The sequence below is a fragment of the Convolutriloba macropyga genome, chromosome 11 (genome assembly GCF_964194025.1).
Source record: "Convolutriloba macropyga chromosome 11, txConMacr16.3, whole genome shotgun sequence".
NCBI lineage: Eukaryota > Metazoa > Xenacoelomorpha > Acoela > Convolutidae > Convolutriloba > Convolutriloba macropyga.
This window is the reverse complement of record NC_134478.1, coordinates 56,682,397-56,694,489: the sequence shown is the minus strand read 5'-3', so window position 1 is coordinate 56,694,489 and position 12,093 is coordinate 56,682,397. Positions and strand designations below refer to the sequence as shown.

At 26.7% G+C, this 12,093-nt stretch overlaps 2 protein-coding genes and 1 long non-coding RNA gene across 3 annotated transcripts in view; all 3 read right to left on the bottom strand.

Moving 5' to 3' along the window:
* Positions 1–12,093, bottom strand: part of LOC142349475 (uncharacterized) — a 477,119-nt gene that overhangs the window by 145,280 nt on the left and 319,746 nt on the right. The gene's annotated exons all lie outside the window — the stretch shown is intronic.
* The window catches only part of LOC142349478 (uncharacterized), a 254,211-nt gene that overhangs the window by 67,716 nt on the left and 174,402 nt on the right, over positions 1–12,093 (bottom strand). The gene's annotated exons all lie outside the window — the stretch shown is intronic.
* LOC142349608 (uncharacterized) lies at positions 8,573–9,595 on the bottom strand. Its single transcript, XR_012760836.1, has 3 exons — positions 9,394–9,595; positions 8,992–9,204; positions 8,573–8,808 (listed from the first exon to the last, which is right to left on the bottom strand). It is a non-coding gene; the product is annotated as an uncharacterized LOC142349608 (long non-coding RNA).

Here is a 12,093-nt window from a genome sequence, read left to right as displayed (position 1 = left end):
TTCCTATGTAAAGATGTATCATTCTTATTAGGAAAATCATCTAAACATAAATGTTATCCATTTCTAAAATGTTGTGTATCTTTTAGAACAGAAGATGCATTAAATTAACATTTGGATTTATGTAATACACAGAAACATGTGGGAAGAAGAACATTCCATAAATATGAATATCTGAAGTTTGATAACTTTCATTATAAAAACAGAGTACCATTTGCTATGTATTATGATTTTGAATGTATAATAAGAAACAAAAAACACATTCCTATTGCTTGTGGTTTATATATAAAAAGTGACAATCTTGATATATTAGAAGATAAGTATGAAATTTATTCCAGTGAATATATAGTTGATTGGTTTATAAGTAGAGTAAATTATTATAATAAATTATTACAAGATATATTTGAAATTAATATTCCACTTAATGAAGATACTATTACTCCACTTACTACTGCGTGTTTCTATTGTAGAGAGAACTTGTGTAATGACATTGTTAGAGATCATGATCATCTAAATGGTAAATTTAGAGGTTATGCTCACAATAAATGTAACCTCCAAGCTAAGAATACATTCGTACCAATATATGCACTTAATTCTACTAATTATGATAATCATTTGTTTATAACTAAACTAGCAAAGTAGATTAGACTTAAAGTATTAACTAACACTGATGAGAATTATATTAGTATTGATATCGGTTATGCAAAAGCATTAGATATATTTAGGTTCTTCCATCCACTTAGCTTCGATGCTATAAGTAAAACATTGAGTGATAAAGAGTGTGTAACATTAAACAATTTTGGGTTAGAGATAGATAAACTACATGAAACAACATTACCACCTAAGGAAGCATTCTATTCTAAGTTGAAACAAAGTGGTATTACAGATAAAAAATATGAGCAAGCAATAGATTGTTGGAATAATACTGGATGTGAGACAAAAAAGGATTATATGATGTTATATCTGAAAACAGTTGTGTTATTATCGGTAGATGTATTTGAAAGGTTAAGAGATAAGTGTTTAGAATATTATGAAATAGATCCTTGTTATACATATTCTACTCCTGGATTAACTTGATTATGTGGATTGAAATATACTAATGTTAGACTTAAATATTATAAAGAAAATACAGTTAATATTTATGATACAATACAACATGGTATTAGAGGTGGGTTAGCTTCAGCATTAGGTGATTTTCATGTAAAATGTAAAAATAAAGAAATAGATCCTGAGTATACTGGGAAAGCGAATTATCTAAAATACTTAGACTTCAACTCATTATACGCTTCTGCTATGGTTCAAGCTTTACCTACTGGTGAGATCAAACTATGTGACGGCAATGATTATACACAATCCAGCTCCACAAAAGGTTAGATCTACACAATTGATGTAAAGTATAATGATGAGTTGAAACAAAAGACAAAGAAATATCCATATTTTCCAGAAAAGACAAAAGCTAACATTGATCAGTTTACAGACTATCAAAATGAAAATAAAAAGAAAGAATGCAAACCAAATGGGAAGTTAATGTTGAAGTTAACGGATAAAAATGATTATGTAATTGAGTTGTGAGTTGTTAGATTATAATTAGCTAGTGGTTTGAAGTTGGAAGATGTTACTATTAAGCAAAAGTTAGAGTATAGTAAGAGTGAGTGGTTAAAGCCTTATATTGAGTTTAATATTCAGAAAAGAAAAGAAGCTAAAGCTAAGGGTGATAAATTTGGAGATGTATTCTTTAAACTGATGAATAATGCCTTCTATGGAAAAACAATAGAAAATGTATACAATAGACAAGATGTAGAGTTAGTTAATGAAGTAGATAGATATATTAAATTAGTGGAAAATATTAGTTTTAAATATGCTGTAGAGTTTGATGATGATCTAATGACTGTACATAAAACAAGAGGTAATGTGAAGTTAGATATGTTTAATTATACTGGTTTCGTTATATTAGAAAAAGCTAAACTATTTATGTATAAAGCTATATATGGTTACTTTGAGAAATAGTTAGATTGTAGTTATCATTATACAGATACTGATAGTATATTTATAAACATAAATGTTCCTTTAGATAGTAACATAGAAATTGAAATGAATAAGATAAAAGATATTTTACAAATTAATGAGTTAGGTAAGACGAAAGATGAATTACCTAATGATACCATTATAGAAGCCTGCTTCCTTAAAGCTAAAGCATATTGTTAGAATACGGTTAATGGAGAAGATGAGAAAAAGTTAAAAGGTATAACCAAAGCTACTATTAAAAACAAAATTACTATTGAAGACTATAAAAACGCTATATATGAAGCTAAAAATAAATATGTTACAAATTTTACTATTGATAGTAAGAAAAACCGTTTAGAAACAAAAAAAACAATAAATAGCTATTGACCCATTGATCCATTGAGCTATTGATGATAAAAGTATTAAAAGTTGTAATGGTGAGTTTAGATTTTACAATTAATTTTTATATAAATATTAGAAAAATTTAAATTTATAAAAGAGGTAAGATGGTTTTTTTATTCACTTTACACCGAAAAACACTGATCACTGTGTTTCCACCGATCTCAGTGTTTTTGACTGTAAACCCATCACAGTGTGTCCCATATACAGTCTCACAGCAGGGATCATCCTTTTTATGAACTGTGAATTTGGTTTTTTTTTATCTCACTTAGTTTCATAGTATTTCATCAAAGTCGGGGAACGTTCAATGGAGTCAGTGAGGAAGGAACCCCAAAACTTCCGTTTGCTAAAGCAACTTAACTAGACTCGATGATTCAACCACTACGCCAAGTGAGACAGAAAGTTTTGGTTTTAGATTGATTAAATATTTATTAGGGAACATATGAAAGTTTTTTTTTAATATTTCGTTCAATTTTTCTTCAAGTTTTTTTTTGTTCAAGTTATCCACGAAGTGGTTACACCAATTTTCGCAAGTTGGTTTTACGTGCTTGTTACACGGTCTCACTAGTTTTATAGTAGTATCTGGGGACGTCCACTGGAGTCACTGCGGATCTGCGAAGCAGTTTCACTGATAGAACCCTAACTATCCGTCTGATAACAGTTAATTACCAGCTTAACTCAACACTAGTGGTTTGCACTAAGTGAGACAAGAAATGATAGATTTTAAATGTAAAAGGAGTGAATATAGAGTAGTGGATATATAAAGGGAATAAGAGTAATGTTTATATTGGTACCGTATCGCGGCTCTATGCTGCGGAGGTACCCATATACACGTTACTTTCAGTGAAATTAAGTAGTTAAAATTTTGTAGATCTTCAAGGAAATTTGGCAAAAAAATAAGTAGATGGTGCTAAAAAAACAGTTGCTAAAGAATCAGGTCAATAATATAACTGATTGGATTAAAAAAGACATTTACCGCTGAACATTTCTTGATCCCGTCCTCTAATATTCGGCTCCCCACTCTGAGTGTAAATCAAACGTATTATACGAAAAAGCAATTTGCTCACTTTTACGTATTATGTTGATCGCATATTTTCAGAGCAGCAAGAAAAAAACATCAATGATAATGCAAAATATCAATAACAGTACAATACTAATAAAAAGATAAAATTAATAACAATAATGAATAAAAATAGTACTAATAATAATAATAATATTAATAATAATAATAATAATAATAATAATAATAAAAAAACAAAAATGATAATGCAAAATCAATGATAATGCAAAATATCAATAATAGTACAATACTAATAAAAAGATAATAATAATAACAATAATAAATAAAAATAGTACTAAAAATAATAATAATATTAATAATAATAATAATAATAAAAATAATAATAAGAATAATAATAATAATAAAAATATTAGTAAAAATAATAACAACAATATTAATAATAATAAAAATAATAATAACAACAATAATAATAATAATAATAATAATAATAATAATAATAATAATAATAATAATAATAATAATAATAATAACAATAATAAAAAAACAAAAATGATAATGCAAAATATCAATAATAGTACAATACTAATAAAAAGATAATAATAACAATAATAAGTAAAAATAGTACTAATAATAATAATATTAATAATAATAATAATAATAATAATAATAATAATAATAATAATAATAATAATAATAATAATAATAATGATAATAATAATAATAATAATAATAATAATAATAATAATACTAATAATAATAATAATAATAATAATAATAATAATAATAATAATAATAATATTAATAATAATAATAATAATAATAATAATAATAACAATAATAATAATAATAATAATAATAATAATAAAAATAATAATAATAATAATAATAATAATAATAATAATAAAAACAAAAATAATAATAATAATAATAATAATAATAATATTAATAATAGTGATAATAATACTAAATATAATAATAAAAATAATAATAATAATAATAAAAAAAAAATAATAAAAATAATAATAGTAATAATAATGATAATAATTACATAATAGTAATTTAAAAAAATAATACTTATAATGAAATTAATAATAATGATAATAAATAATAATAATAATAATGATATTAATAAAAATAGTAGTAATTAAAAAAATAATAATAGTAATATTCGAAAAAATATTGAAAATAACAATAATGATAAAATTAATAATAATAAAGATAATAATAATAATGATTTAAAAAATAATAGTAATATTAATACTAATAATGATAATAATAAAAATAATAATAATAATAATAATAATAAAAAAAATAATAAAAATAATAATAGTAATAATAATGATAATAATTACATAATAGTAATTTAAAAACATAATACTTATAATGAAATTAATAATAATGATAATAAATAATAATAATAATAATGATATTAATAAAAATAGTAGTAATTAAAAAAATAATAATAGTAATATTCGAAAAAATATTGAAAATAACAATAATGATAAAATTAATAATAATAAAGATAATAATAATAATGATTTAAAAAATAATAGTAATATTAATACTAATAATGATAATAATAAAAATAATAATAATAATTATAATAAAAAGAATAATACTAATAATAGTAAAAATTATAATTATAATAATAATAAGACTAAAAAAACAATAGTAATAATAATTTTAATAATAATAATAATAATAATAATAATAATAATAATAATAATAATAACAATAATAAAAATAACAACAACAACAACAATAATAAAAATAAATAATAATAATAATAATAATAATAATAATAATAATAATAATAATAATAATAATATTAATAATAATAATAATAATACTAATAATAATAATAAAAAAATTAATAATAAAAATAATAATAATAATAATATTAATAATAATAATAATAATAATAATAACAATAATAAAAAAATAATAATAATAATAATAGTAATAATAATAATATTAATATTAATAATAATACCAATAACAATAATAATAACAATAATAATAATAAAAATAAAAATAACAAAAATAAAAATATTAGTAATAATAATAAAAATAATAATAATAATAATAATAATAATAATAATAATATTAGTAATAAAAATACTAGTATAAATAATAATAAAATAATAATAATAATAATAATAATAATAATAAAAATAATAATAATAATAATAATAATAATAATAATAATAATAATAATAATAATAATAATAATAATAACAACAACAATAATAATAATAATAATAACAATAATAATCATTAAAAAAATAATAACAATACTAATAATAGTAATAACAATAATAATAAAAATAAAAAAGAATAATATTAATAAAAATGTTAAAATATTAATACTAATAGTAAAAAAATATTAATACTAATGGCTTGTATATGGTGCATATTATACCAAAATCACTGGGATATATATCAATGTGAAACGAAACACTATCTGTATTTGAAAAAAAACAAACAGGCGCGAGAATGTGCGTTAGCACTTAATGTTCTAACCCTTAATGTTCCAACCCCGTGCATCCTTATTTTTGGCACAATTGTCTACATTTTGAGGAACGGATACAACAACCCCAAAAATTCAGAGATTTTTCGAAAAAAGAACTGATGTATGAACAAAAAGATCGCCTCGAACGCAAAAAATTCAGTGGAGTAACAAAATGCCGCAATAGGATGATTAGATCTGCCATTATTAAGAAAGCCGATGAAGACGAATAACAAAATCAAGCAACAACAAAGAACTTTAATTAGATTCAAAAGATTATGTCAATTCCAAAGAAAAAATTAACAACAAAGAAAAATAGCGTCCAATAAATTGAAACTAAACAAAATTTAATTTACAAGATATGGGACCGTAACATAATAAGTCTTGGTAAAAATCAGACAAAAAAATCAAAAACAGTGTAAATTCGCTCATTTTTTCAAAAGTAAATTGTTTCAAAGCAAAGAAAACCATTAGATATCAACTGAAAACATCCAAAAAAATTATGACCACCTATGCCTCTATAGGAGGTCAATAGGAACCGTCATTATTCAACTTTTTATGCGGCTACAAGAAGAACAACAAATAGAGACAACAAAAAAATTCAAATAAATTTTGTGAGGAAAAGCTGTCGAAGCCATGAAGCCCCATTTCGCGCCCGCCTTAAAAATTGTTCGACTGCACTTTCTCCGAATGTTACAAATGGGGAATGCTTGCTCTCTATTGTAAGACTAGGTAACAAGTTGACAAAAAAGAGAAAAAAACATCAAAATTAAGACTTTGTTATTTTTCGATAACAATTATTTTCAAATCATGAATTCCATTAGCTACCAAATGTAATCATTAAACAGGTATTTGTTCGTCAAAGGAAACTTCCTAGAAAACCTAATATCTTAGAATATGTCCTAGATCTACAAGAAGAACGTCAAATATAGACAAAAGTCAAAAATTAGTTTAGGTTTTTTTTCAAAAAACCCGGTTCAAAGTCGTTAAAGTCACAACAAAATCTTTCAAAACGTAAAATTTTGTGAATTTAAAAAAATGGCGTTTTTGACATGTAATATGTAATATACGAGATTGAGCAGAAAATAGACTACAAAGGAACAAAAATGTAAAGTTAAAAATGCGTTTTTTGCGCAATTGTATTTTTTTGAAAACTATTATTTTCAAAATCTTGAGAGTCATCAGCGATCCACTCAAATCAGACTCTCGGCTTATATATTGCTCCATAAAATGCCAATGAGAACGATCATTATCCAGGAATTTTCATGCAGCTAAGAGACAAATTAAAAACGACAGTAAAGGACAGTAGTGAAAAGCTAAAAAAAATTCTTCTAGAAAGTGGTGTGGAAGCCGTTACAACCAAAATCTATTCCTTTAATGATTTTGATATGTACAATTGTGTTATATTTAACGCCAAAAAGTTGTGTGTTACATTTGAACGCGATTAAAAAATGATTCATTAGAAAAATGAAGCATTTTTTGTTCGTTGACTCTAAACAACAAGTTGATCATATTAACAAAAAAAGTTTTGGCAAAGTTCAATAAGCCATTATGTAGTCAAAAAAACTAATATTTTAGAAATCTAAACAACCAAAAATCTTCTAGTAAAAAATAGTTACATTAAATTGGAACTGCTTGTGGAGCCAATTGGAACTATCACCAGTGAGGTTTGATTTGAATTGTTCTGTTCTTCAATTAAAATGAAAAAGATATATATTTTTTAAAAAGATTGACAGATTATAATCAGAATTATATGTGGGTTGTAAAATTCCAAGGTTGGGCTCAAGCTAGCTTTGCTATCGATGTTTGTCCAGTGAGAACATTTAATTTTTTCGAAAGTTACTGATATAGATAATTAGTTATTTAAAAAATACAAAATTCAATTCTACGTTTCCGGTAGTCATCATTTAAGATCAGCAAAAAACGGCAAAATTTCAATTTCAGAGCACTCTCATTGGATGTAGATACAGGACTAGCCCCCTTTGTAGTATAGAAAAATTGTGTTCGTGGTTTTAAAAAAACAGTAATACAATCTGTGTGTAATTCCGGCAAACTTAATCAAAGTAAACTAAAGAAGCTCATTTTGTGCAACTTTTGATAAAAAATACGGATTTGTGAAATATTTAGCGAAAAATTCAGCCTAAAAATTGAACCAAAAAATCGACAATGCTTTTTTGTCTTTGAAAATGAAATCAAAAACACTATTTTTAACAATTTTAACATACTTATGAAAAATTGACAAAATTTTAATCAAAAATTCCGGAAACCATCTAATAATTGCTCAAACTTGGTTTGTTTTGTGAGGTCACATGTGCAATAGAATTTCTCGAAAGAGTTTTCTAAAACCAAACTTAAAATATATTCTTTTTAGAGCATAACACTCAGATGGAGAAGTCGTAAAGATTTATGCATGGTTCTACAATATTACCGTTGGTTTTCGACCCGGGATATGATCTATGTTATAATCAGTTTTGATCTGTCTTCTGTTTGAAAACTGGTTTGTTTGAAATGATTGAATTCTGTTATAGTAGACGTTATCACCATTTTCAATGAATCACTTTAGGGTCAATGTTTACAATAATTGAGTGAGAATCATGATTTCGCATTTTAACGCGGTTTTCAATTAACAGGTATCAAAAACGTCAATCCATTAGGAATAAATTGAAGTTTTGTTATCACTCTTCTTGTAGTTCTATTTTATCACTAGTAAAGTTTGCCATTTCTGGTCGCTTCTCTCACCCTAACATCTCTATTAAATTCAGTTTTGGTTGACAAATATCTACGAATCTTGCCGTTCGGCACGTTTCTCCTGCATGGCATTGTGTCGGCGTTTGGCAAACTCTTTTATTTTTCGGCAGACAGATTCCGGTGCCGCCACCTGAAAAAAATTAATTTAAAACGGAAAGAGAAATTTTTACCAAATTTTTCTATTTTACATAGTATCGTGCTATATATAACAACACATAAATTGTAGTTGGCGGGGGGGGGGGGGGGTAAAAACACTGTGTGTGCCTGGGGGGGCACAACGGATCTGGTATTTCTAAATTGTAAGAAGTTATACTTTTTACTGTATTGAACACGCATTCGTGATCGGTATATTTGCACTTAGTATTCGTTGTATAACACAAGTGCATCTATGTGTAGGGATCTGTCCAACTTGCACGTGTTTCTCGGTTCAGCAGGGCAGAATAAGCAGATACTGATTGGATGATGACCAGGTGTGAAATCAGGATTGAGATCATATTTGATGCGATCATTGCGATTGTCATGGTACCTGAAAACACAGATTAAATTCTCTCAAATAGTATCAACTTCTGATAGAAACTCAATTTTCTAATTCAGAAGAGTTTGTTAACTGTTTTCTGCCCTTAATTTATTGACTACAGTTCAATTTTAAATTCCGCCTTAATTTCTAAAAAATTTTGAGACTCTCGAATTGAACCTGTTCTAAAACTGAACTTACTAGAGTCTATTAAGGAAGGATATTTTGGAAGTCAAGTTGAGCAACTTGTTCTTATAACGATTTGAGTTAGAATGATTCAAACTCTTTATTTTCTCAATCTGAATTTATGGCGCTTTAACTTCCTCAAACTAGACACAGCTTTCACGTGAACAAGACAGGCTGAAAAAGATACCGTTGACAGAAAACGAACAACGTAGGTTTTTGACTTTTCTCAGTATAATTGACAAAACTCATTGCCTTAGTTTTAATCTAAAGCGTGTTCCATAAAACCGAAATTAGCAATAGTTTCAAAAATTACTGGTTATAGTTCGAAGGTCAAAATTCAGTTATAAAACTTTGAGACTAAAGCAAGTAAATTGAAATAGAAAAGAAAAAGCGTTGGCATTTAAATAACCTTGATTCCGTCAAGTAAACAGTATAAATAAATAAATAGAAATGTCATATATGTCATAGAGTTTGCTTGGCTTCGTTGCTTGAAATTCCAAACTCTCACACACACATCGGTGGCTTGAAGGCAACAGCAAAAAGGGAAAACGTAACGCAACGGATTAGGCGGTGTCTAAAACTGTGGAATTCTGTCAAAACTATGTGACAACATCGGTAACTAGCGTTGACAAGTTAGAAAACTCTTTTGAACATTTTTGAACATTTGAACTCGCTGGTCATTTTTGAAGTTATCCTTGCTCATACATTATATTAGCAATTGCACCCGTTGATGTTGAAAAATTTTAACGTTTCTAAACTTAGATATTACATGATTGTTATCTTTTCCCAGACTGGATCACACTTAAATATAAAACTTCTGCGTTGATCATATTTCTGGTGGCTTCAAGCGTAGATCTTACAGAGAGATAGCCTTTCAAAGCGATGCTCTCACATATTTTCAACTCCTACACCTATGTCGAGGAGACTCGAGCTACTGACAGTCAACATACCTTTAGTAACCAACTAATTCATTATCAATTTGCATAAAGTTGTTTACAATTAGTTTGCAAATCAACTTGTTATTGATACAGATTATTCGACAAAATTTCTACAGGTTTACCAAATTTATTAAAACATCAAACTTACGAGAAAAAATAGGCAACGAAAACTGTTCACATTCTTTCGACATGCTTTTCTACAAAAATCAAGTGACTGTCAGCATAGAAGGAGCTTAAAATTAGATCAAATTTGTTAATTTGTCTAATTTGACTGAGATACGGTGCTTATTGAAGCACATTTTTGAGCTGTATGGCACTGATTACTGTGTCTTGCTTCTGTAAATCATATTAGTGATTGTACAGCGCAACACAACATTGAGTTTGAAAAGATAATTAACTTTTATATTATAAATATTTTTTTTTGAAAAGCAAATTTCTCAAATAGGAAAGTTTTGTACAAATTGCTTAATCAATTTTTTTACTGGCTACAGCAAAGTAGAATATGGTTGGAGCATTGACATTATTGAAGCCAAATAAAAACAAAATTTTTGGTTATCATCAATATTATCTTTACTAATTTTGCTTCTTCTAAATCTTATTAATTGAGAACTGCTCACTTTAGCAGGTGCGAACTTTGCATACTCATAGCTAAGTAATAGGTCTACTTTTTATAACGGTTTTTCCTCAAATCGTTTCTTGTTATTATTTATTAGCAAAAATTTATGTATTTCGATTGCTTTAACTTGGAGTGATTCTGATAACTTGAGAAAAACAAAACGATTGACAGCAAAGCCGAACAATTACTCATTGGTACCAATTGGGTATCAAGTAATGAAACGGTAATCTACACTATAGCTGATTGTACGATTCACAAAACTTAGCGCGAAAGGAAGAACAAGGACAGATTTGAAACCGTTTAATCGTATCGGGCGGTGCAAATGTTTCCTGCTCTTTGATAGGAAAACAGCCGTTATAACTTCATAAATTTTTTTTCCTCTGGCGTTTTTTCTACGCTAACAGAATTTTTTCACCCAAAAAGAAGTAACATTGGGGCTGCAATCAAACCCGTTTTTAAGAGAAAATCGCTCAAAGCTCGTACAACTTTTTGTTTTTCAGTGGGCTACCAACGGTGGTTTTAAGGATGTGAGAGTGGGATTCCAAAAGTAAAGTTTTGTGAGAACCATCTCACTCATGGCTGTCCCACTCTTACATCGTTTAAACCCTTGGCCTTGGCAACCCCAAATTTACGTTGCCCTATCCCCATATTCAACAACAATTCTTATTAGAAACCGGATCTCCAACAATTGTCCAATACTTGTCCAAAACTTGTCATGGCATCTATATGAAACTTTTTTTTTAAAAATTACATTATTTTAGAATCTAGACTAATTAACCTTCATTCATACACAGTTTTACCCCCTTGATGGTGGCCCGTTCATACAGCATATCAACCACATGTCAATTGCAGCGCACTTCTGCATTATTTTATAAAAATACTGCCTCCTCCCTTAAATTGAAATGGGACAAATTTAGGGATTAATTTCAATTTTAGTTCGAATCTTATCTCACACAATTTTTGCATACCCGACGGATGTTTTTTAAGATGGCGTATATTCTTATTAAATTTTGCATGACTCTTGCGCAATTTTTCATTTAGACAAACACCAATTAATTATTTTACGACAATGAAACCTCGTGCAAAAAATTATTCATAATGGGAAAAAATGGGTACGGATTTTTCAAAATGTTTCCCAACTTAACTTGAAAAATTTTTTCA